General features: G+C 48.6%; 1 protein-coding gene across 2 annotated transcripts in view; it reads left to right on the top strand.

Moving 5' to 3' along the window:
* LOC119372104 (voltage-dependent calcium channel subunit alpha-2/delta-3) overlaps nucleotides 1–27,370 on the top strand; it is a 205,891-nt gene that overhangs the window by 6,129 nt on the left and 172,392 nt on the right. The window lies entirely within an intron of this gene.

The following is a 27,370-nucleotide window of genomic DNA, read 5'->3' as shown; positions in this document are numbered from 1 at the left end:
GAGTGTCGCCTAGGGTCTCCCTCGCTGCGCGCGACGGCTCGCCGTCCCTTCGCGGTGATGGGCCGAGTTCTCGCGCGCAGCAGTTCGAACGGTACACGGGCGCGGGACGAACGAGGACGCGGTGCCCTGCATGAAGCTCCCAGTGCTCGAACCCACGGTGGTGCATGACGACGACACCACAACGCATATCGTGGGCTGGCCGGGCATGTCTGCTGCATTGGTGTGAAAGGGTAGCTCGTGGTCCGACGTAACATTGTTATTCACTTACAGCGCAGACTTCACTTTGATCGCAACGAAGTACACTCTGCGGGGCGATGATCTGCACATTATAAGTAGCGGTTCTCGGTGTATTCGAGCAACGCTTGACTATATCTTACCGAGTCACAGGAGCACACATATAATGCTTGTCACATTGTTATAAAAGCGGATAGCCAACACAGCAACCATAAATTGCGTTGCCCCGACATGACGCTTGAACAGGGAATTTTTTCTAAGCAGTTCGAAGCACTGGCGCTGCTCTGTGGTTGAATACCTGACTGCTGTGCAGAATACCTGGTATCGATTCCGGCTCAAGCCGTCGGGAGTTCTCGCTCATCGACAATGGTGTCGGCACATGATTTTCTGCGACATGGGCTCTTTAGTGCTACTGCGTTAAGCTTTCCGAATCTATTCCCGCTGTCTCTGGTGTAAACTGTGGATCACTTCTTGCACATACACGCATACCACGCATCGTGGTACGGGGGTATGTGCCACCGTTACTGGTGGAAAAGGTTTCATGACGTATGCGACAGCTAATGCACGTTATTCATGTCACGACCTGTGAATTGTGATCGTCACACACTCCTGTCCTTCTGTGCCACTTTTGGTGTATACCAAGTTAAGGAGACGACCATGAGAGCACCCAGACATAGGCGGTTAGATAGACAGATGGGTAGATAGAAATGGTCAAAGTGCCTTCGGTTCGCTAAGAAATGCTTCGCATTTTAAAGATCTGGTGAAGCAGACACCACACGAACTACCTAAAAATATAAAAATTAAACCCAGATAATGTACAAACTATGGTCTAGAGAAATTAAAATCGTCAATATCGGATCTACCAAACAATAACCCCATTATATATAAACTTATTGCAAAATAAAATCTCCCCAATGCAATTTTAAAACCAAGTAAAGGAACTACTTTTCGCTGAGTTGTAGGATTTTGTGCTAAGTTTAGTAAAATTTGTTTGCGTTGTGATAGTATGCACCTAAAATCGAAAATAGTACATATTCATAATATTGTTTGTTGTTTTTTCTACCCGTTTCCTTATGAAAAACAACAACAGATACTTTCTTGTGCATTGTTACATGCACTATTTTGTATTGCTCCCTGCAGCATGCTGTACAGTTCACAACATGAAAGCGAGCGGACTGCTGCGGCTGCGGTCTGGGTGGCATAGCCTAGTCATAACATTAACGAAAACAGACAGACAATCAATTAAAGGAAGGTATAGTAGTTGTTATTTGTAGTAATCTTGATATAAATGTGAATAAATTAAAGTGGGCGAAAAAGATGACTTGCCGCCGGCAGGAACCGATCCTGCAACCTTGGAACAACCTGTTTTTTCCTCAGTTGCCAATCTTTGTTCTACATTTTTATACATGTATTCACAGGAGGTCCCCCTGACAGTTTTCACTTTGGAACCTCCTTCTGTATTATACCAATTTTCTACTTGCACTGTATTGTATTGAATATATTGAATAAACTCTCTAAATTCTCTAAAAAAACTCTCTAAACACGTACGATGCTCTAACAGTTGAGCTACGGCTGCGGTGATCCTCCCGTCCACGCATGTGATGACGTCGACACTGCGCACGACACGCGTATAGACCTCTTCACAGGAGAAAAAAAAAACGCCGCCACGCTGGGCTGCGTGCGGGAGTACAAAGGCTGACGTCACGGCCTCGTCGGTGCATTTGGGGGGGGGGGGGGTCACGCCTATATATTGCAGCCCAGAGAGGATTATGGCGGCGCCCAGGAAGCGGTCTGTGATAAGGTCTATACCCAATGCATGCGGCGTTTGTGCTCTTTGGCTTGATCGAAGCAGCTCGTCGACAGTAACAACGCTTCGTACGAATGGCACGCTCAAAACACAGAGCTAATAATATATTAAGGTTTTACGTGACAAAACCACGATATGATTATGAGTCACGCCGTAGTGCAGCCGCATTCGCTCTCGCTCGCCTTGACAACAGACCCACGTCGCTAGTAGCTATCCTCCAATGTCATCCTGAAAAGTTATCGAAAATTCAAGCAACCAAGGCTTTGTTAAAATTTCTAAGAACAGCAGAATTTAACGAGCGGCTGTAGACTGGAAATGATGCCGTATACTGCACAAGAACTCTGTGACGTTATATCTGGGTGTACTCCCCTCTCTTTCTCTTTTTCTTTAGTCTTCTTTCAATCTGCCCCATCCCTTTCCCCCGTGCAGGGTAGCATATTGGTTATGCTAAACAGGTTAACGTCCCTGCCTCTCCACTATCTCCCCTGTTTTCCTTCATTTCCTTCCGTAGCGGAGGGCTCCGGAAATTCAGACCATCTGGTACTCTTCAACGTGCACTGACATCGTACAATACACGGGCCCCTAGCCTTTCGTCCCTATCGAAATGCGACTGCCGCGGGCGAGATCGAAGCCGCGACCTTGGGGGTCAGAAGCCGAGCTCCGTGGCGCACAAAAAACGCAGAAGTAGGAGATCATGATATGCCAATTTCGTCTTCTCGGCAGTTGTGAGAACTAAATAAATTACGCATTTTCAGGACCCTTAAAATTTTGGACGAATCGAAACCGCTGTATAGGAAGTTCTACCGAAGAGCTCCATTTCGTAACAAAATTGCCTTATCGATTCATTTTTAGCGCATGCATGGGAACGTGTGTGCGGGGTTCAAAAACTGTTGTTGACGGGTGAGCTTTTTTTTTTTCATACATACGCATACGTAAACCATTACGCTGTGCATTTTATAACCTCCGTTCATTTAAGGCGTTTCATTTGAGACATCCTCATTTGTACGAAAGGAAACTGCCGAAGCATGCACTAAGCCGCGAACTTCTCTAAACCGCGAAACTGGACGAAATCTGAAGACTAATGTGATTGCTTCTAGGTTGTCGCTAGGGCTTATCTAGGTGATGCAGGTTGCTTCTAGGTTGCTTATAGGTCGTTGCTAGGCTTTAGCTAGGTGATCCTAAGTTGTTTCTACGTGGATTCTCAGCGCAGAGAGGTTCGACTTAAACCACAGACAGTCACAGACACGACGCGGATGTCCAAACTCCAGAGCCAGAACCTCGCGCTGAAACCCAGCGTCCGTACCTCTCATAGGTCTACAGGTTGCTTATTCTAGTTCATGCAAAACTTCGTTGTACCTAGGTTGTCGGTAGAGTAGGCCAGCAGCTTCTCGAGTTCACTCTTTGGCTTGGCTTCTTTCCGCACACCCGTTTGATGAAGATACTTTTCTTGTTCTGTTTTAGTGGACCAGTGGTGAGTAGTGGGATTTACCCAATTACTGGGGCACATACTCATTTATGATGATGATGATAGTTTTCGCGTAGGCCGCACAAATTACGGCTAGCCTTAACACATTCGCTGTAAAAAAAAAAGAATAAGAGCAGTTCAGCCTATTCACGTTGAGAGCCTTCCATGGATTACAGAAAGCAGGTGTTGGGTGACATATGTAAATGTTATTTGTGACAGGTTTCGTCTTGTACGTATGCCGCAGAACATTTGAGAAATAAATGTTGGCTGTGGCACTTGAGCTGTTCTGCAGCCTGTCAGCTGAATAACTCGAAGGGATCGAAGTTACCTGCACGAGAAGCTGAAATTTGTTTTTAGGTAATTTATGAAGTTTCACTAATCAGCATTTTTAGCTGGCGATTACTATATAACAGACAAATATGTACTCTACACTCGTGATCACATCCACGTCTCTCTAAGCAAGAAAGCAAACAATCAAAGAAACTAATGACTAAACGTAGCCAAACTAAGACGGAGCATCACGTGCGGGTAGATATTTCTGCGTTACTGTAATAAATGCCGCCTGGAAGTCTGCACTTGCGCTTGTCTCTTCTCTGTTCACTCTGTAAGAATACAGACAAGCACTTACCCGCACTTACATAGGCATGGCAAGATATTTCCCAATCAATCAATCAATCAATCAATCAATCAATCATCAATCAATCAATCAATCAATCAATCAATCAATCAATCAATCAATCGAGATTTTACTTTCGCTTCAGAAAATATAGTGCATTGTCACATGACAAGATATTTCCCGAAAAACACAGCGCAACTCCGCCCCGACGCTCGAACCTATAACCTACCAGTGCACACAGCGTCCGGCAGACGCCGTCTCTCCGCTAATTAGGGACAGGCCCGTAAATTTGTCGTGGCTGGCGCGACTCTCCAAACTGTACTTGGGAAGCCAATTGCCCACCCATGACCAGGCCCGGCGAGTCGCTATAGCCAGTGGGGCCCCGGACGAGGGGCTCCACCCACAGAAACCAGGGAGCCTTATTCTATCAAGCCTGTTTCTCTTTGTCTGGTTTTCGAGCTGAACCTTTCTCAATGAGGAATACCAGCCAGCCCGCTTCCATGCCTGCTTTAACGTTATGTCAACCCAATAGCTATTCATTTCAGTGCTTTGATATTGGACGTAATTGAAATTCTATTTGTTTTATTATTTAACACTTTTTTTCTTTGATGCTGCTATAGCGCTAACTTCAGAGCATCAATGGATGACCAAGTAGTCCAAACATGCACATTGCTAAGTTTTTTTCTTGCATTAACGAACATTGAGCTGTAAAGTAGCTGAGGTACTTCGCCTCCCAGTCTCACCACAACATTCGATTCGCAACCGAGAGCGCACGGAAACTGCGGCGTCCACGAAAGGCGTTCCCAGGGAGCTCGCGTTATGTCAGAATCCGTATGCGAACCGACGTAAACTATTCTCACGTCACCGTGTGCGGCAAATACGCGAACATTCGGATGCGGACGAGATTTGTTCGGGCACTGCAGCCGGTCTCCAATGTGTCATCGTTCACGACGCGCCGGGGTACCCTAGAAACGGAAAGTGAAAAGGACACGAGGGAGGAGAGAGAAATAGAGAGAGAGGGAAGAGGTGGAGAGGGAAATGAAACAAAAGCACGTGGATCAAATCAATAAGCTAGAGCAGCAGCAGGCAGCAAAAAGGTTGGTGGCCGCGACGAAGATTGATCGAAGATCCCCGGGACGGCGTTTTTTCGCAACTGTGCCCCAAAAGTGCGTCCTTGTTTGAGCGGCCCCGGATGTTTTATATCCACCCCCACCCCCTTTTGCTTCTTTTGTCTAGGCATTTCTCTGTGTCTGTCACTGATACGTGGGCACAGACTGCACGCTCTTTCTTGGGCCTCGTAATGCTTTGAAACGCAATTTCGCTTCGCCCACTTCATAGAGAGGCTGTTCTCGAAGAGCGCGCTCTCATACGCCTTAATTGATTTTGATTTGATTTGATTTATTGATTTCCATTTACACACATGTACAACATAGTGGTAAATGGAGGTTGATTGCGCGCGGTATAACCGGTATACCTCTTTCTGTGCCACGCTGTTAAAGTGTAAGCGTTCTTGGGAGTAGTTGTAACAATTGAAAAGTGCAGTTCTTCGCAGGCTTCGTACGTCTGCACGTCCATCTGTGACGAAACGCGTTACGCCTTGCAATAACCGGTGCGTCCCTGGACACACCGAAGAGCGGTGAGCGATGACGGGTGTTCCAGTCTACCGCATTTACTCGAATAGCAGCAGAAATATGGCTTATTAGGCGAGCTGGTGATTTATGGCGCTTGGAAATACGAGCGCGTAAATAGACAAGGACAACGAGAAGACAAGGACACGCGCGTACTGCCACTTACTTCGCAATGAAGTTTCAGTTAGTAATATGTGCTCTGTTGTCCTTGTCTTCTCGTAGTCCTTCTTCAGGTGCTCGGCTGCTGACCCGAAGGTTGTGGCGTGGAATCCTGGCCACGACGGCCGCGTTTCTATGGAGGCGAAATGCTATTGGCCCGTATACTTAGATTTAGGTGCACGTTAAAGAACGCCAGGTGTTCAGTAGTAAATTTACAGCGCGAAAAAAAAAAAGGAGAGACAGAAGAAGAAATAATAAGTTTTTACCTTTTCGGTCCCTCATGTTCACGTGGTACGCATCGATGTTATTTAAGCATGGGTTATGCGCAATAAATGTTGTAGTTGGCAGTCAGCGCTTGTCCTGTGTAGTATTTCGTCTTCTGTCTCTGGTTTTTTTAGCGCTGTAAATTTACTACGAACGCTTACCAACCAGCCCGGCTTAGCACTCTTTTGAACGCCAGGTGGTCGAAATTGGTGGCGCAGGATTCCAGGTCACGTGAAAAAATTTTCTAAGCGTGTGTGCCTCGCGATCGAGCAAACAAACGGAAGGTTCTGATATGCTGTAACCACGCGTAATTTTGACGAAGAACGCTTCCGAGACTTCCGGAGCTTTTTTATATTTGTGCTTCAAGATAATGAATGTGCTATTGAAAGGAGGGTTACACCCGCATGACCTACCAAACGAAAGCAACTAGGCGTCGACTCCAACTCGTCTGCCTTACTGCAAATATCTAATACGACATTGTATGAGATATTCGCTGCTTTTTAACAATTCATTCCTGTTATATTTCGCTTTTCGGTGTCATTTCGGTTTCAGCTTTGCGTATCGTGTTCCACACGTAATTAAGAATTCTCGAGAATATTCTGAAGCGAAAAGTCACACGGCCTTTGTGCATTCACCTAAGCTGACTCGAAGGTGAAAGCCATCTTCTTTTTCATCTCAGTGGATCGTATTGATCCACCCACCCCCTCCCTCAAAAGCGTTCAGCACCCAACGTGGTTTCGCACTGCCTCAGTGATGGTAGTCACTGGAAGTTTTCTGCACCTCGCCTGGTTTTGCAGTGCCTCCGGGATCGGCCCACCTTTGACCAAGCGACGATTTCATGTGATGACGTCAAGATGACGTCACAGTGTGACATAATAGCACGATGATGATATCTTGCGTCACTCTTGTTGACGCCGGCGGTTACTCTTCGCGTTTCATGAGGCACCTGAGGCTTTCGCCTATAAAAACGCGAAAGAAAACGCCGCGCGTATAATACACGTTTCAGGCATGGCCTGCCCTTCCGGCGCATGGACAGCGGTCACTGGCTAACGCCGGCGCAGGAGAGTCGGCAGAGGCGAACTTCAGGGCACAGCCTGCAAGAAACGAGCCGAGAAGCGAGACGCAGGCTGAGAAAAGATTGAGAAAGAGAGAAAGAGATGTAAAAAGTGATGGGGGAGAGTAAAAAAAAGACAGCAAAATAACCTCTACAGCCATTCTGTACGACACGATGCCTCCAAGCCGGCGCTCTAGACGCATACAGCGAAGGTGGAGGGGGGTGTTGGGCGCTGCAAAACACCGTTTGCCCGAGCGGACGAAAGAAGTTGGCGGGGGGGGGGGGGGTGTCGTTCTAAAACGGGCCGCTGCGGCCCCGAAGAGTGCCGTAGTCTCGCGGGGCCATCGCCGGCAGATGTTACGCCGAAGACGACAACGGCAGCAAAAGAATCGCTGCTCCTCCTCGGTTCGCTTTCGTCGCAGGCGCCGGCGAGTGCCACGGCGCACAATGCCGCGGGCCGCTGCCTCTACCGTGCGCCCGTACTGCAACTGGAATCGCAAGAATGCTCGAGGGAGATGTGTTTGAGAAGGCTGAAGCTAGAGGGGTTGGGGGGGTGGAGGGCGGCGGCAAGAGCGAACAGTTCACACCGTATCGGCTTGATCCCTTCTGCAGCCAACAATATATTTCTTCTTCGGAGTATTTCTGCACAAAAAAAAAAAAATTACACCACCTCCCGCTAAAGGGGACCATGAGGCGATGCGAAGCCGGAGAACTTGCACGATTTCGTTCCGTTGGCGTTCGTTGGGCATGCTATCGACCTCGCGTCGTGGAACGCGAAGAGTAACACTACGCGCGTCGTGTCTTCCCTCTAGCCTGGCCGTTACTCCTCACAGGGCGAGCGGGGAACGCGGTCAACAGGCGCGCGATAGGGAAGCAGCGTAGAGAGGAGAGAGAGGGGGAGGGGACGCGCACGCGCTGGCGCTCATCGCGGCGCTGCGCAGGAGAGAATTTCAGAGGAGTAAATCGAAGCAAGCGCTGGACAACGCGCGCAGCGCTCTACGCGCTTGAAAGAGAGGAGACTAGAGGAGGAGAGTAGAGCATGCGCCGCGAGAGCAGAAGCGAGAACGCAGGAGAAGCGTAAGCAGCTGCTGGGAGAGAAGCGGAGAGAGTAACGCGAAGCTGTTAGAGAGAGCAAAGGATAGCTGCGCATGCGTAGTGTGAGTGCGGACTACCAGGCCGCGGGACATACCCCCGAGCAAGAGATGCTTCGCATCTATAAATTCTGGCCCTGCAGGATGTTTGCCGAAGGCTGCAAGCATGGCGGTTCAGCCAGCTTGGCTGCGAGGATCGGTGGTACAAATGGATCTTAAGCGAAGCTTTTATGAGTTACAGATTTTGGTGGAGGCGGCGTAGTTCGCGAAAAATCCGGCGCCGGTGCGGAAATGTGGGTGTACACATATTCGGCCCTCGATGGTGCGCCGGTCGCGTGCGAATTTTGTACGCGCCGTTTTTCAATCGTTGAGGCCCTCTCGATCGTGGACTTATCGGTGATCAGCCGTTTCTGGTACGGCAATCAGATCTTTTATCGAGTTCACTTCTAATTTCACTTTGCCACATTCCAGTGTTGCCTTCGACTGTTGTATTTCATTGTTTCACGCATGACCGTCGTTGTTGCCTGTAGCAACTGAAGTGTTGCGCTGCTAAGCACGTGGGTGAAGGTACAATTCCTGGCAGGGAGGAAGGAAACAGGTAGGAGGGGAGCATTGCGCAATGTGAAAGAGAAAGAAAGTAGAAAGAAAAGAAAGTAGAAATGAAAGAAAGAAGACAGAAAATAAAGAAAAGAAAGTAGAAAAGAAAGAAAGAAAGAAAGAAAGAAAGAAAGAAAGAAAGAAAGAAAGAAAGAAAGAAAGAAAGAAAGAAAGAAAGAAAGAAAGAAAGAAAGAAAGAAAGAAAGAAAGAAAGAGTAGGTCAGGCACTCACAGGTCAAACTTCGCTTGCCTCCACTTTCGCCGACCAGGAAAGGGCTCCTTGTTTCAATACGGCTGGTGGTCTGAGCTTTGTGTCCGAAATGTCGTGGCAGGCCGAATGGACCGTTACGTGGTCAGAAACGCGGACAAGAGAGCCTATCCACGCGATGTAGTTACAAGAATAGCCGCTGCGGTTACCCGGTGGTTACGGTGCTCGGCGGCTGACACTGAAGGACGCCTGTTTCTAAAGTATATGATATAACGCAACAATGCTGCCTTCTAAATGCGACATGGCATTGATTACGTGGGTAGAAAGAGAAAATGAATTGCCTTTCTGCGTTCAAAAAACTATGATTAATATGAGACTTAGACTGGTGAAACAGAATAAATAACTTTGAAAAAGAACATTTACGGACACGAGAATGGCGATTAGACAAACTTTTGTGATAATCGTCATTCCACTAGCCAAATGATCGCGGTCCCAGAGTTTCTCCTAGTGAATTTTTTTTAGGAAACTGTGCGCTTCTTGCGAAGCGAGGGACGGGCACCTGTATTACCGTATTGCACGGGCCCCAACGTGTGATACTACAAAGATTTGTCGTGAAGACAAGGCGCTGTACGTTGAGCTAAAGTGCGTAAAAAAGCACCGCTTTCGGACATTCCTTGAGGCGACTACTTGATCGCGAATTGTCTCGAGGGATGCGTCGCTCGCTGCTACGCTTATCTGAGGAACGGTGAACAAAGCTTTCCGTTTCCTCTCAGCACATTGCAGTGGCAAGTTGCAAGCAGGTAGCGCGTCAAATGACTATGATATATAGTTATGAAAAAATTCTTGAACACGAGGTGTCACTTGAGCCGACGTTTCGACGAGCGCTCTAGGTAAGGGAATGCCATCAGCACCGAAAGAAAAAAAAAGGAGAAACCGAGACAAGAAAACATAGACAGGAACCGGAAGGATGCTGGCCTATCAAGCGACTTTAGTTCGATGAATACGCGAACAAGAAACCGATATGAGCATGCGCGGCTACAACAGCGCTCACATTGAAAGGCACCCTATCACTATACATGCTTGAATCACTGTCGAGAAACCGGAGCTCTCTCTTACTCAAAAACACAGATGGCGCGTTCACGCACTTATCAGGACCTGATGCAGTCCAGAAGGTACTCCAGGTAAAAGATACTACATCGTCACTCCCACATCCGCCTACTCGCTTTGACCCCGTGTTAGGACTCCTGTTTCGGTTTGTTCACTTCCTTCCGGAGCAAATCGAACCGGAAGCCGGCTACCTCCGGTTGGTAATGCCTTCAGCCGTCAGACTTAAGGCGCGCTTCCGGCCGGAAGCGCGTAGTACTCGAGAATCTCGCTGAAAACCGAGGTACGCCGGGATCAGTAGAAGATGGGGAGGGTTGGAAGTTGTGTGCGGGAAAAACGGCAGACTCCGAGGAAAACCGCAGTGAAAAGAAAAAAAAAACCGGAGCAGCAGCGAGCTATTCGACGAGCTTCAACTGTGGTCCACGCAGGCGCGAGCACGGAAAGATGCACAAACATACGCACACAGGCACGTTCCGGGACCCAGACAGCGCTTCTCCCGGCCTACAGTGGCGCGCAACGTTCTCTCGAAGCTACGCATCGCCCCCCTCTCCTTCCCTGTCCTCCTCCCACTCCTCTTCCCTACTTTCTCCCCGAAAGCTCCCGGCCTCTAGCTGTGCTTACCGCTCAGGCGAATTCGATTTGGCCCCCGACGTGACGTGCTTACGCGATTCGGTAGCCAGTTGCAGGCGCCAAGAAGCGGAGGGCGCGACGAACGGACGGTCCGTGCGCGGTTTGTCAGAACAGAGAGGGAGAGGAGGTTTTGGGGGGAAGAGGAGGGAACGTCGTAATTCGCGTGCCGGGCCCTTTGACGCCGCAGCTCGCGCATGTGTGTGGTTTCTGGGCGGCTCGCACCTCTCGTGTGGTGTGCGAACAAAGAGAGGAGAAGGTGGAGAGAGAGAGAGAGATGGAGGAAAGAAAGGGAAAGAGGGAGGGAATTGGGGACGGTGACCAGGGCAGTGTAGGACAAAGGAGGAAAGAGGGATAAGCGAAGAGACGAGGGCGAGCGTGTCCGACGGCACACATCGCATGACAAGAACGAAGAACGCGCTGGTACCTACACCGCATCCTGGGGGCCGTGCAATTACCAGACTTACTGGATCGCGCCTCCCTGTGGTCCTTGCCGTTCAGTCCGGTTGGTTATTGTTTTGTCGTTGTGAGAGCAAGGCGCTGACATTTGTGAGAGGAGGACATCTTCTCGAATGCCGCGAAAGGTGGAAGGAGAGGAAAAGAATATAGAGAAAGCGAAAAAAAATTCAACATAGCTAAAAAGAATTCACCTATGGTATCGCTGGTTTGCTTCACAAAAGGTATACCTATGCTCCGATTATTAGGAATGCATTTTTGCATTGCTTGTACTAATTGCAGGCTGTTTCTTTTGCACCTTATTTTGCCACATTTGTTATTCCGTGTCCTGCTATACACATCTTTTTATTTTTATCGCAGAATTTTGCTAGTTTCGCGCACTTGTTCGCTTTTTCTAATGCGATTTTGCTTGCGGTAACTTTTGTACGTTAAACTCTCCTACCGTAATGTCTTCGGGCAAATGTACGTATTCAAATAGGTAAACAAATTGAATAAATAAACGAAGGCCATAATTGTCAGTGTTTCTCTAGTGTTATTTCATATCGCACGCGAAACGCGGACGAATGAAAGGGCGCGCTTTGTAGTACTCTTTTTCGAACCTCTGAGAACTGTCGAAGCCAGCCTTTGTTCGGCGGTCAAAGTGACTGCTCCGTACGTGGAAGAGCTCGCCGGTGATTTTCGAGGCGACGCTCCATTGTTCCTACGGCCATTGTTTGAGTCGTAGCGTGTTTCGCCCGAGGTTTGTCAGAACAGGGACCTCCTTTTCTTTCTTTCTTTTTGCTCGGCTGAAAGGAAAACCGATGTCGAGGGGAGAGGCTGGTGTGATAGGAGGCAATCTTGTAGGAGGGCGTGGCATACCGACGACGCCACTACAGGAAATGAAAGCAAAGCGGGACCTGAAAATGGTGCCTTGTGTACGTTTTGGTCGCCATGGATGTCACCCGGCGGAGTCTCTTTGTTCCTGCCGTTCATCAAAGAACACGGGAGCGGTGTAGATGGGTACGTGCGGTCCGTTGTTTGGACGATTCCTATACATCTGGCGAATCGACTGGCGCCAGCGAAGTCGCTGCTTCGAGGCCCTGTATTCATGTCGTTCTCACAATGCTGTCCACACCTGACTTTAAAAGATAGCGAGACATCAAGGGACGGTGACTATTTCCGTAGCCGGGGCACGGGGCCTGTAATTTACTTTAGCATATAGTCTCGAAGGCAACAAGCGCGACAAGACACTGACTGTGTTCCAGTTCTGGACGGCATCGAAGGCAGTCTACGTTGACAGCTTAGAAGACACCATCGAGTCCGAGTTACCCGAGGAATGGAACGCGTCTGCATGAAGTTTGCGCAGCGTGACACCAGGCGTGCGTCGACAAGAGAAAGCTAAGAATTATTAGCGGAATTGCGGTGCTAATAGCGTCTTTCGTGTTCGGATGTGTAAAGGCTTCAGCGTAGCTCATATCAAGCGGGCAATAGACCCTTCCTTTAGGCTGGTGACCTACTCGGAGAGTTTCTAGCTTTTTGCTCGACCGCCATCTTGTTTGGACAGCGAGGTAGCATGTATCGTAATTATATCCGATGCTGTCTTCACCAAGATGTCTATTTTTCCGGCTACGGGGGAACTGGAAGGAGACTTAAGCTGGCCGCAGTCCGCTTAGCTGTCTATTTAGCCGTCTATACCACTGACCTCTATTAAAAAGGCTGGACGACGCATCCCCGCTCTGCGAGGCGGGCGCTTGTGAAGCCACCGGAAGGTCCCCTGTTTGTCCCGGAAGCTGGCGTCTTTTGTCCGTCTTAGTCGCGCGATTCAAGTATTCTGGGATGGCAGCTGTTATGATTGTGTTTTTTTTTCTTTTTTTTCTTTTTTTTCTTTTGCGGGGTGCTGCAACGTGCAGCTAGTGCGTACAACAAACTCTGCGATTAGGCATCACTTTAGACGCCGACGAACGCTACACGAAAGATGACAGACGCCGTGCCGCCACCGTCCGAATACGGCGGAGTGCTGCAACGTACAAAATGCATAAAAAGTAATACAACTTTGAGGTACTTACGCTTGAAATGCCTTCCCTGACCCTTTTCCGGTCGATTCGTACAGTGCACTGCGCTACAGGCAGGAATTTCTTTAAAAAAGAACAGAAAAGCTCTCGCGTCGGCCTCAATTGACTGATGATGGCGGTGGCTTCCGGGACGAAAACGGCGCCTTCCGGTGGCTTCACGCCCGCGTGCTCGATGCGACATCCAGCTCCTCCTAGTGGAGATCAGTGGTCTATACGGTGAGTATTGCAATGGGTTATGGACTGTTCTTACTACTGGCAAAAACTGGAAAATCCAGCTTGTTCGTGAAACACCGCGCTAGCATCACCTTATTAGGGCCAAAGCTGTTCAATATTAGCGAAAAGTTCCTGAGCCATTTAGGAAGCCGCGCTCTGATACTTTTGGTGCAGTTTTCTCACGCACGGTGCCCCAGAAGAGGACAAATGTATGTCGGACTTTCAACTTCCGGTACTTTGAAGCAGCGAAAGATCTTTGACGTTCAATAACGCGTGATCTAAGGGCAAGTGCAGTTACACCACTTGCATCAACTTTCTTTGAGAATCTGATGTGCTGCACCAAAGAAATAGGTTTAGAAAGAACGGTCAATTGGACAAACTGCGTGACATTCGCGATCAAGAGCAGTGCAATGGAGAACGACGAACGCGGAATACGAAGGTTAATACCATTGTTTCGCCTGAACGAGCGTTTGGTCGATAGCGTTCATTTAGGCTTCGTGTCTGAAAGACGGGCACGTGGCATGCGTTACAGATAGAGACGAGGAACAGATAGCTTTCGCTCGCGGAACTATCGAAGGTTAAGTAGAAGACCGCATTAGACCCTTGGTTGCAGGCGCTTGTCGCAGTTCCCGAAAGACACACAAAAAAAGAAAGAAAATTCGGGCACCTCGATTACAGTCAGTAGGAACATGCTGTCGTAGGCGTTCCCAGTACAGGTCGCTTTTCTTTTTTTATTTTTTCCTTTTTATCCGGAGCCATCTTCGCGTTAGAGTTAACGTCTAACGTTAAATTAATACATTTCTCATATCCCGCTTTTAACTTGTCTCTCTCTTTCATTCGTTGTTGACGTTACTTCGGTTTCGTTATATTCTAAATCATTCGATAATAAATTGTAGATCAAGGACAGGTGTAATCAGAAAGGACACAAACAGAACAGAGTGATACAGGGAACAAGCGCGTGTTAAGGACATCTTAGTCAGGACACGGCCGTTAAATAAAAAAGAGGTGCGGCCTGCCGAACGCTCTTTTGCGCCGGTGACAGCGCTAGTTCTCGCTCCCACCGCCGCAGCGCTGCACAACGGTAAAGAAAACCCGCTCGCACAGGCGGCCAGCCGGCTGCGTGCATTCGTTTTAGTGGTCATTACAGTCATTACAGTCGCCTCACGTTGACCTGTGATTGCATTTCGGCTATTTATGTGCAAGACACGCCAGATGACGTATCAGTATGGTTTCCTTTGCGGTTATTGCTACTATACGCGAGAAGGACATGCTCCCATGAAGACACACCTATAAACGTGCTGTACAGCGCCGCTGCCAAAGGATAGATGGATGAATGTAAAACTTTATTGAACAGTCGTTCTTTTTGTTTCTTCTACTGGAAACAAAAGTGGTCCACTGCTGTTCGTTGATGTCCTCAGTCGTTTGAATGCTCTAGCTTTTGTTATCTGCGTGGACGACTTCCTCATTGCGGGGGCTTTTTTAGAGATGCGTGATTACTTTCTGCTCTTCAAAATAAACTAGCGTGACATAGAATATCTCCCACGTATATACTTGCTAAATCTGGTGTATATCTGCTCCGCATTGCACTAATAAGTGCCATTTTTAATGACACCCGATTCAAACATGAGTTGTTACCGCTGAACTACATTGCTGAAACACAGTAAATGCAAACTTCTTGCCTACATATTGTACCAAAATGGCAATTTTGGCGAGTACTCACGTCCTGAAGAAACAGCGCAGATGAAAAACGAAAACCAGAAATGGCGGAAAGACACACAGCGCTGCACACCAAACTGGAGATTCATTGGGCTTTAACTCTCGCGTTTTAACGCGGTCTTCCACGGCAGGGCTGTGTACGCGGCCGTCCATTCGAAAGAATCCTCCCGGGTATGACGTCATTCCACTCACCACGATTTCTGTTTCAGCAACTTCTGCACGCAATGGATTGACAACTTCTTTTCTTGAGCTTTGGCACTCGTCTAGTTAATATTGTTTGCCGTTCGATATGGAAGGAATAGGCAAAACACGAACAAGTGGTCTACCTTTCAATGAGGACGCGGCTAGCTTGTAAGCTGGAAAAGATGAAAATATGGTCGGCACGGCTGTCGCTCGCAGCACCTTGCACTCTACCTTGAAGTCGTACTGCTTGAAGTGAACGAAGTGAATGTACAACTTCTTCGCAGTTACCGATCTCCACCACGGCGACAGTTCTTGGGCATCGCAGTTATGGTGAAATGTCCAATCCCATTAAGCACTCACTGATAGAGCCAACGCAAGGCCGCTAAATAAAAATTCTCTTTTTTATTTAGCGGCCGTGGCCAACGCAACAAAAAACCCGCACCTTTTCTACCTCGTAAGCAAGTGTACGGCTGCTCATTCCAGCAAAAGCGTTTGCTTGCGCTCGCCCGAGCCAACGCCCCGAGCGTTCGCTTACTAGCTGCCGCGGTTTACCGATGTGCAGCGCCCCCACGGTAGCGTCTCAAAACTCTGCATGTCACGCGTTCCCTCATTGAAAACGCACCCATTCGGCAGGCCGCACCTCGTTTTTATTTAGCGGCCGTGGTCAGGACATGTAGCATGTGCAGGACATGTAGCGAGAAGGCAAGGTAACCGATGGTCGTTAATAGTAACAGACTGAATTCTAAGAGAAGGCAAGGACACGAGGGGAAGGCAGAAAGTTAGGTTGGGCAGATGAAACTAAGGATATGGCGGGGATAACTTGGTCGCAGCAAGCACAGGTCCGGGTAAACGAAAACACGACAGAGGTTTTTGCCCTGCATTGGGCGTAGTCGTGACGATGACGATGAGATCAACATATATTCTTAAGTAAGCAGACGTCGGTTTCAGGTTTACTCAGTCCCGATGCTTATTGGCTTTTGTCCTGCTGCGAATAGCTTGCCACGTGTCATTTACTCGCGTCGGTTGTCCATTCTGTAAAGCGCGCTTCACCGCACCAAGATGAACGATAAGGTGAAGCCAAACGTTTCTGGCAAGGATGACGCTATTGCACAACGCGACAAAGCTTTCGCGAATGTCGCCTTTTAGCGAATGTGGATTTGCTGGCACAGCGAAAGCGGCTCGCGCCCTCTTACAGCTGCGTCATGCCTGCTCGTTACCTTCGAAAACACCACTGAAAATCCACTCGCACTGTCTTGGTGCTGCTGGGCCATATATCTCGCTTGGGCGCGAATTATCATTATTAGCATCATCGTTCTCAAAAACTTTCTCACCACCACCATCATCATTACCACAGGTATGCACTGTACACGTTGGGTCGGGGATCCGAATTTATTACAGAGAATGGCTGGGCGGATTGGCAGGAAGGAAAAGGTGATTAGGGGCTAGTTGCCGGGCCAGTCAATTACCTAGGCTGTCACGGACAGCCACCGGTTTTGTCCAGGAGCTCGACTGGCCGCTGCTTTCTTTCGCCGTCTCCGTGCACCGAGTCTGCTTATTTGTCCTTTATCTTTCTCTTTGGTCTGAGAGCCAAGCGGTTGGACGAATGACTGACCCAGATTAGCTATTTCGCAATTCTTGCCGTTGCCCGGCAAGCTTATTATTCTGTCAAAGGGAACGCTTTGTCTGTGTGTGTGTGTGTGTGTGTGTGTGTGTGTGTGTGTGTGTGTGTGTGTGTGTGTGTGTGTGTGTGTGTGTGTGTGTGTGTGTGTGTGTGTGTTGCTGGTGTTTACGACCTCTGGAGCGTTGGAGATCATGGCAGCGCGCGCCTGTACGGACACACAAACGATAAGGTTAAATAAATGTTCGCCGCGGACGCCGCTATACAGACATACAGACAGCGCGTGCTTTGTTGGCGCGTGTCTGCATTTGTTTTGCTAGACTGTCAGCCGCCAAAAAAAACCTAGATTCACCGGTAGGAGATCCCTTCTTATTAATATTGTCGCGACGTCAAGAGAGAGGTCGTAACGCCAAGATCGAGAGAACAGCAGGTCGGTCTTTTTAATACCGCGCGCGAGCGAGTTCCTCTTCTTTCTTCTTTCTGGCTCCTGTAAAACGCGTATGAGCCTTTTCGCTGTCGTCTTCGTCTTTCTCATAGCACGCACGTGGCATTTGCCTCCCTCCGAAAGAGGCATCGTTCAGTTTAATCCATGGTCGCGAGGTCACGACAACGTTCGACGCTATGCTGCCGCACGAGGGTGACGACAATATCTGTCTTATGCCGCAAGCACTGACATTTATAAGCGACACTAACTACCGCGATGCATAACACGCGTAAGTAGGCCGCCTTTGAAGCGAACCTTTTACGAGTTACCAGACATCGGTGGTGGCGGCATAGTTCTCGAAAAGCCCGGCGCCTGCGAGTCTACAGAAGTGCGGGTGAACAGAGATGCGGCCCTCAAGGGCCGCATTTCTAACTGACGCTCTCTTTATCGTGAACTTGGCGGCGGTCGGCCGTTTCTGATATGGCAGTCTGATCTTTCATCGAGCCCACTTCTCGTTTCACTGGCGGAAAGTGATTAAACTCGGATAGGAAGACAAAAGTGCCCCCCGCAACTGCCTCTCTCAGGGGAGGACACCTCAGCAGTGGTGCATAGGGGGAAGGGGAGGGGGATGAAAGAGAGCGGTGGGAGAGAGGGGGAAGGTAGGGATAAAAAAAAAAGAGTAAGGTGGCTGCGCTGTGCTCCCGTGGCCCCCGGGTGCAGCAACCAGCGAAGCGCGCCCAAGGAAAGAGTGGTCAAGCAGGCCGCCAAGGAGAGATGTAAACACACGTCATGTGCGGCACCCACGGGCTCGAGATGACTTCGGTGCCGCGGGAACGTAAACAAACGGGCCGCGAGGCGCGTCTATGAATAAGCGCTCACGGATGTAAACATCGCGAGAGCGATCAGCATGAGCAACGTAAACAAACGAGCCGTAAGGCGCTTGTATTCACAAACGCTCATGCAGTGCGGTGCCGGTGATGAACTCGAGTAGCGCGGAGAGAGGACGTTTAAGGCGCTCGCGGCGGCACTCGGGGAAGAGGAGCTCCAGGGTGGTGGCCCGTGGTAGGCCGAGCCTGCCGTAGACGTCGAACACGGCAAGCCTGCCCGCGTCGAAGGCGGGGCGTAGGAGGAGAAGGTGCTCCAACGTCTCCGTGTCACCGCAGTCGACGCAGTTGGGGCTGCCGCAAGGCGATGGATCCCCTCGGCGGCGTATTGGCAGCGAATGCGTAGACGCAGGAGTAGCCTCCAGTCAGTCCGGGAGAGTCCTCTGAGGGGGAGCCGTCGTGGCGGCTTGCCGGCAGCCACGTGAGGGTCCGGATGACGTTCGCACACGTAGCGGGCCACAAGTCTGCCGACGTCGGCGTTACTCACGAAGTCCGTGACCGCCGTGCTGGGGTCGTGCGCCTCCTTTGAAGCGCGGTCGTACGCCTCGTTGCCAGGGATTTCCACGTGTGAAGGGAGACAGTGGAACGTGAGGTCGCAACTGCACTGCTGGACGGCGTGCAGCTTCCTGGCAAGCCTCTGGGGGAGCAAATTCCCGTCAGCCTCAAGTCACAGATGATTGCTTTGCCACATACCAGTGTTGCCTTTGATTGTTGTATTTCATTGTTTCACGCATGAACGTCATTGTTTCCTGTAGGAAATGAAGTGTCGCGCTGCTAAGCACGTGGACGAAGGTCCAATTCCCGCCATGGAGGATGGAAACAGTTAGGATGGGAGCGTTGCGCCATGTGAAAGAGAAAGAAAGAAAGAAAGAAAGAAAGAAAGAAAGAAAGAAAGAAAGAAAGAAAGAAAGAAAGAAAGAAAGAAAGAAAGAAAGAAAGAAAGAAAGAAAGAAAGAAAGAAAGAAAGAAAGAAAGAAAGTAAGTAGTGCGTCAGGCACGCACACGTCAAGCTTCGTTTGACCCATTTTTCCTGTAGAGCAAGGGCTTCTGATCTTTTTTTTATTTGTTCCTGATCTTTTCTGAGTCAACATTGAGCACGCCACGGCCTGATGTCGCTCGTTGCGTAACGCAAGCATTCGCAGGACTCACGCCAATACCATTAGCTGGCGAGACACAATGGCCGACACGACAAGGAGTGACAGAGAATGGCTCTGTGTCTCTGACACACGACAGCCTATCGCATTACGTCTCTTCTGCTACGTTGCTATTAATGCCCACGTAACTTGCTTATTGTATCCATAACCCACCCGCTGACCAACGTAGGATACTCGATGCTCGTAATAAATAGGGCAGTAATCGCCTTGTTTCGTCAGAGTAGTTCTCGCGATGTCTAAGGAACGCTGTCCTTAAAAGGACACTAAAGAGCAAAACGATTTTTCTCCTATTAGTAAAGTATTCTTTCACGATACCAAAAACACCACGCTTGCTGCGAGAAGACGCTTAGTAAGCGAGAAAACGAGCAAAAACAAAATGTGGGTGGCGACGCCACCTTGAAATTTCCGCACCGTTCGCCGTGACGTCGCATGTTTTGACGGCGCCTACTAGGGACTACGTAGTTCCTAATCAGTAAAAAATGCAGTACATTGTCCTCTGAGGGGGCCATAGACTTAACATACCAAGTTTGGGATAATCTTGTTGGGCCAACGGCGATAAATACGATAAATACAGTTTGAAATCCGTGGCGTCACGCGGGGAGATTTCGGCACGAAATTTAAATATGAAACTTTGAATTTGATTTTCCCCTCTATTGATAAACCTATGATGGTGAAATTAACGACATTAGAGTTCTCAGAGCACAATTTATCGGTCTAAACCGATTCATTGTTTCTCTTTAGTGTTCCTTTAAGCTCTTCGCTACCGAACAACGATGTAGGGAAGAAAAAGAGGGGCGTTTTGCGGAATATTATTCTACGTGGTTCCGCAATTTGAAGAGCAAAAAAAGAAAACATCGCGACAAAATCTTTATTTTAAGAGGGTTAAAATGGGTGCCCACAAAGGAGGACTTTATAGTTGCAAACATTGCAAAAACGCCGCCGATAAATGCGAGTTCACTAAATGCGGCTTTCACTGCCTCAAATATTTTTAACGATTCCCAAAGACCATTAGCATAACTACTGTCCACACTGCTTTGCATGCAAACAAAACAATAATTGCAAAACTTGAAGCGCTTAGACCTAAGCATCCGCGCGCTTAGCGGTCTGCCCACCGCCGCTTTGTTTTGCTTACCAGCCGCATTGTTGACTTCTGCTGCTCACTCTCGGAGCATGCGTAAAGGACACCCCGGGCAACAACGGCACGAGTTATGAATGACGCTCAGCAGTTTTTTGTTGTGTATAACTTGCTCAAAAGTCTTGTCCACGGACGTGGACGCAGTTAGCGAAGAGGCTAAGATGTTGGGCTCCCCATATATATTATTTCCTTTACCGTTTCATCATGGCTTTCAATATGTCTATCTCTCTTTCCATGACATAACCCTTATTTTTCACTACTTGGAGCAATAGCAAACTCTTTTAAAAGCATCGTCATAATTCAGAGTTGTGTTTGGAGAAGAAAAACAATGTGCCTGGTATTGTGTAGAGAGGAGGGACGTCGTAGTGGTTCCGATTCTCTTTTGTTTTTTGCTCATTTCCCATTCCCACAGCAGTTAGCATTGAGATACTGAGATGTTCATTAGTTATACCACGTTCTGTTAACGTTAGCGCATTCCCCTTATTTTCGGAGCTAACGACTGCACCAGTAACACACCGTTCGTGTGTGTGCGCGTTTCAGTTGAGACCGTCTCCGCAACCCTGATCATTGAAGTTATCGGGAACATCCAAAAGAGAAAAGCGTCAATATTATAAGAACTAAACGCAGTCAATGATGAACATTGCTTTTCCGGCTGTGCAGCCGCCTTTCGCAACTTGACATTCTGCGACAAAAATTTCTCTAACTAGCGTAACACGTCTCACACCGATTCCTTCACAATCTTTATTGCTCTCTTCTCTGTGTCATCGTGAAATTTGTGGGTGTTCTCTGCTCAACCATGCTGACATCGGCGTGACCTTACACTTTCTGCGGCGTCACGTAGCACGTCATCTTTTTACGAGCTGGCAGCTGAGCAATAATCCCATGCATACTACCTGAAGGCATCAAGTCTGCCAGAACGAGACCCTAGCTATGAATGATGGAAAAAAGATGGCTTAATTAGAACTAACGGACAATAATGCCAAGGAAAGTATAGGAGATGTTATTTGTAATAATTGGGATATAAATGTGAAGAAAGTAAAGTGGACGAAAAGATAACTTGCCGCCGGCAGGGATGTTATCTTTTCGTCCACTTTACTTTCTTCCCATTTATATCCCAATTATTACAAATAAGATCTTCTATACTTTCCTTGGCAGTAGTTCTAATTAATATTGTGTCTAACAAAGAAAAACGAGCCCCTAAAAGCCATCTTCTTTCCTATATATATATACACACATATATATATATATATATATATATATATATATATATATAATATATATATATATATATATATATATATATATATATATAAAGTATAAAAGTATATGCGCCTTCATAACAACTGTTTATTTTGTCTACGTTTCGACGGGAGCCCTGTCTTCTTCAGGACTTATGTCCTGAAGAAGACGGGGCTCCCGTCGAAACGTAGACAAAATAACAGTTGTTTTTATGAAGGCGCATATACTTTTATACTTATAACCTTGCGGCAACCGAAGTTACTCTTCCGTATTTAAGCCTTATATATATATATATATATATATATATATATATATATATATATATATATATATATATATATATATATATATATATATATATTCTAATCTTCTTAAAATATGTATATTCATGAACGCGCCCCGACCGAAACGTTGACGAAGAAAGTTTTCAGATATTCTTTACCTGTTTTTCTCACGGAAGCCAAAGACAGCCCCTCTCGTAGTCTACGTGCATATCTCTCTCTCTCTCTCTATATATATATATATATATGACATTGTTCTGTCATCTCAGCCGGCTTCTTTGCGCGGCATGCCTGAAAGACCGGCAGAAAACTACCATACTCCCTGCCTGCTTCTGCGGTCCCTGCAGTACTCTCACTCGACCAGTCTCTCTCACGATTTCGATCGCACCACCACGACGGCAGCGAGCAGGCATTAAAAGCGACTGACGAGCGAGCGAGAGGGAGGGAGGGAAAGCCGGCCGGCGGACCGACAGCTCGAGAGGCGTCGTTGCCGTGGTTACGCGACCGCGGCTCTCTCTATCTCTCTCTTCCTCCTTTCCCTCGCGCTTCTCCTCCTCTCCCTCCTTCTCCGGTGCCAGCAGCTCCCCGCGGCGGCACGCGGGGATGATGTATAAAGCCTCGGCGAGTATAACGGAGAGGGCAGCCACTTCGGCGTCGGCCGCGCGCGCGTTTTTCATCGGACAGAAGGAAGGCTGGCAGCCAGCGTCAGGGGATTGCCAGGGGGGGGAGATTTAAGGCCCGAGCGTCGCAAAACTTAAATCCTCTCTCGTGCGCGCTCCCAGAGCGTCAGGAGGAATTGCGACGGTGTACTCCGACTCTACCCCGTTCCTTCCTTACTTTCCGGCCCCCTTTCTTTTTTTCCACTCTAGAGGTCACCATTCGTTGTCGTGAGACCAACGTGTTGGCTGAAAGCTGACCGTTTCGCAGGCGAGGGAGCTATTTTGCGGCAGCTCCCGCTAGGCGGAGTTAGGGAGAGAGTAAAAGATTTCGTCGCCCCAAATGGAGTGATTTGAGAGCGCGGCTACGTTGAGTGCGCGATTGTGAAGCGCCCTGGGAAAGCCGAGATGCGATGTACGGACGCGCTTTTCGCGCTAAGCTCCGCAAAGAGTTTACTCTCCTCGTTTGAGTCTCTCGGGGAGTTTCCAACGTGTTTTCGCGTGACGCCGCTGTGTACGCGGACCTGCATGTTCGCAACGGTTGTCCTCTGAAATCCTGCTGGCTTTGCTCGAAGGCAAGAAGCCGTTCACAAGAGCGCGTTCATCGGGTGTTTGCGAACACGACACCGCGGGCGCTCTTCGTAGCCGTTTGTTCCGATATCCTCTGTTGTCCTCGTGCAATTGCCTAGGCGGTTATTGAGTCGTGAAATGGTAGGTGGGGCCACGACCCGAATGCACAGATCTTTTGAGGTCAACTGTTCTGCCCTTTGGTCTTGCTATTTTGTTTTCTGTCGGCCATTTACAAATTGAAGACGGTATAATAATGGTAATTATCATCACTTCTCAACTTAACCGTACAGTATTGCGAAATTACTATTGCATTATGTCCGCATCTAGGTCCAGTGGCTAAGTGCCGGATTAGGGGAGGGCGAGGGGGATGGAAGCACGTTGGATAATGGATTAAACGAGAGCACGCCGAAAAAAAAAACGTTTGAGATTGTTGCTCGTCGCTCAAAGTATAGCCGAAAACAAAAAAAAAAACATATGGCAGCTCCATTACTGTGAAACATGAGGAAGTGCGTAGCTCGGGCACCCAGCGATTCCCGTTCGTAGAGATCCCACTGCACCGTTTACCAAAGCGTCGATGACGCCAATGTTTGAGGTAAGCATGTAGGGTTTCCCCGGCACGAGTAGAATATTGTTAGCTTGATTCGCAAACTCGGTGTGCGACATGCGCTCTACTTGTTACTGCATTTTATCGACTTCCAGCTTCTTACGGCACTTGAGATGGGCGTCGTCTGCAGCGAGTTCCGTCAGGTTGTTTACCCCATCAGATGTAGCGACGCAGCGCCGGCGAAGCGTAGGGCGAGGGGCATTCGCTGTATCGGCGAGGCGGTGGCGCCCTCTCAAGCACGGCCCCGGAGTCAGCCGTAGGTTTCCGAAATATTTTTAGCGATGTTTAGGTAATTATTGCGATTACTTCTTGGTTGTTTCTGTTAGTTATATTAGATGCGAAGCATCTTTTAGCGGAGCTCAAACCGGTGGTGATGTGCGGCGTGACCACCCTTACTGCGCATGCGCAAACCCTCTACACATACCTCCTCTCTACACACCACCTCCTCTCCCCATTTCCCCCTCTCCACTCCCCCTCTGAAACGCGGGCTCGACGTGGCGAAACGCTGCTTCGCATCGCCTCTCTCGCATCGCCCCTCTCCTGTGCAACGCCGCGATGAGCGCCAGCGCATGCGCGTCCCCTCCCATCTCTCTCCTCTCCTACGCTCCCCCCCTCGCGCGCCTGACGACCACGTTCCCCGCTCGCCCTGTGAGGAAGGAAGGAAGGAAGGAAGGAAGAAACAAGCGGAAAGACAGGGAGGTTAGCCAGTTCTTAGACCGGCTGGCTACCCTGTGCTGGGGGAAGGGGTAAGGGGGATAAAAGATGATAGAAGAGAGATGTTCCAAAAAAAGGAGAGCGAGAAAAGGAAAAAGAAAGAGAGGGGTAAAAAGAAAACGAGAATATGACACTACTTAGAGCCTGTCTCTAAGACCAGTTGTCCGCAAGAAGCGCAATAATGCTTTTAAAGCATTCTGTGCTGACGATGGACTTGGCCAAGGTCCCAAAACCCTTCGTTCCGACAAAGGGCGATTGTCAAGTTTATCTAGCGCATTAGAATGTTCTTGTCTTCGCGCTGTGAGAATTAACGGCAAGGCTAGAGGGAAGACACGACCCGCGTAGCGTTCCTCTTCGCGTTCCACGACGCGAGGTCGGTAGCATGCCCAACGAAAACCAACGGAACGCGATCGTGCAAGTGCTGCGGCTTCGCATCGCTTCATGGTCCCATTTAGCGGGAGATGGTGTAATTTTATTTTAGACCTTGTTCGTTCATTTTTAACCGGTTTCGAGCATTGCCAGCCTTATTATGGCCTGTATTGAGCGCTTTGCTGTGAGCGTGCCTCATTAGATGTACGGATGGACGACAAGCCCGGCACCTAAAGGCCTCCGCACTTAAAGCGGATGATTCACTTGTTCTTACGTTACACTGCACTCAGCCAACTTCATTCGAGATGCACCAACTTGTCTACGGCGGCACCATTGCCCACTGATTTTAATATTTCTCAGTTCGAAAGCTTCCTAGTTGGCGTATAGTGTGCCCCTAAACTGCGAAAAAAGCGAGATGGAGAGATATACTGTCATTTAAGCAACACCTTTATTAGAACACTCACTGTGAGAACTTCAATGTCAGCCTATTATGCAATCCGCTTTTTTTTTTTCAAAAGTCGAATTCTGCTGTGCATTCGCCTTTCCCCTAGCCAAAAGCTACGAAATGCCTACTGATCTCGGAGGCTTTCGTTCTGGCAATACCGGTTCTCAGGGCTCCTACCCAAAACGGCAGCGGACAGAACCGGAAAATGAACAAGACCGATTGCCTACATTCTAAGGGGATGCTGGCCGTGTTGGTAATCCTTTATAAAGGAAACGTGGTGGCGCGTTTCGCGCGCGCGCGCGCGCGTGTGTGTGTGTGTGTGTGTGTGTGTGTGTGTGTGTGTGTGTGTGTGTGTGTGTGTGTGCGTGCGTGTGTGTGTGTGTGTGTGTGTGTGTGTGTGTGTGTGTGTGTGTGTGTGTGTGTGTGTGTGTGTGTGTGTGTGTGTGTGTGTGTGTGTGTGTTGTCCCTGTATTTTTTTTCGCTCTGTGCTTGGTCACCTACATTACCTGTATGTCGAAAACGAATCGACATAGATACGTAAGTTTGGGAGGGCAACGTGAAAAAATAAAGAGTAGACGAAGAAAGCACAAGTACGCAGGAGTCAGGACGGACAAATTCTTGAGCCTTATCCTTCTGTGTTCTCACGCGCTACCTTTTCAAGCTTATGGAATGAACCAACTGGTTCAAACTACACTTCTACTGAATCGAAATTGCGCGACTTGGCCACCTGCCACTGGATAAGCCACGCACAAATAAATTGGTTCAGGTGTGAGGTTATTGGCATTCGCGTTGTAATAAATGAACGCGCCGCGATAAATCTTGTTGCAGGATTTCTACAGATAAGCAGGACAAGTTCCCTCGGTAATTAGTACTACGCCGCGCGTGCAGCGCATATCGCAGTGTGTCATTCTGAAATAAATAAATGATAATTAGCCGAGGACCAACTGGCGATCGACTGAAACTTTCCTGTGTTTTTTATTCTTAAAGCGTAGCATTATATGGCTAGACTAAACCCAAAGTCGTCCCTCGTATGTACGCAAATACTCCTAGCGCGTTTGGGCCACAAAAATTGGGCAAGCCGCACTACTCACCACTGGTCCACTAAAAATGAAGAAGGGGACACACGGGCGGCAAACACCGATTTAGATGTCTGCACTGAAGTAACCAATAATTGAGAAAGACTAATTAATAATTGAGAAACGGGTCCTGCAACACTTTTTCAGCACGGTTAGAAAACACGGCCGATCGGCAGTCGAGGCTCCTGGGAACACGCGAGCCAAATATCATAGCACAGCACGCGGCCTGGAATTTACAATTAATTTTCGAAGTCATCTAAAAATCGCTCCCTCTTCTCTCTTGAAATGACGCCATATACTCGAATGACTGCGGCGCCATATACCCAAATTCACAGCCATTGGCTGATTTGAGCATATTGGGCTGCATAGTTATTGCGCCGACCGCAGGAGACCGCCACGTGCCCGCCATCTCACGGAACATGGATGTCACTGAAGGTTAGCCGCGCGTCGAAAGCAAAAAAAGAAAAAAGTGCTCAAGGTGATGACGCGCGCGTGACGTCACTTCCTTCCCCTTTGCCATCCCACCCTGCTTAGCTTCCAGCGCGTTCGTCGAGACGAGAGAAGAGAGGAAAGCAATTACAACGTGCTAGAAACCTCTGTAACTCCCCTCGTGCTTGAAAGATTCTAAAAAAAAAATTACGGCGGGGGATTCGTGAGCCAATAAACTCTTTTACTGATGATATTCGGCGGTTACTTGGAAAATTGTTGCAGGGCCCCTTTAACCCAAT

Source organism: Rhipicephalus sanguineus, chromosome 10 (genome assembly GCF_013339695.2).
Source record: "Rhipicephalus sanguineus isolate Rsan-2018 chromosome 10, BIME_Rsan_1.4, whole genome shotgun sequence".
Lineage (NCBI taxonomy): Eukaryota > Metazoa > Arthropoda > Arachnida > Ixodida > Ixodidae > Rhipicephalus > Rhipicephalus sanguineus.
The sequence above is the reverse complement of the archived record's forward strand: the minus strand, read 5'-3'. Positions and strand labels throughout refer to the sequence as shown.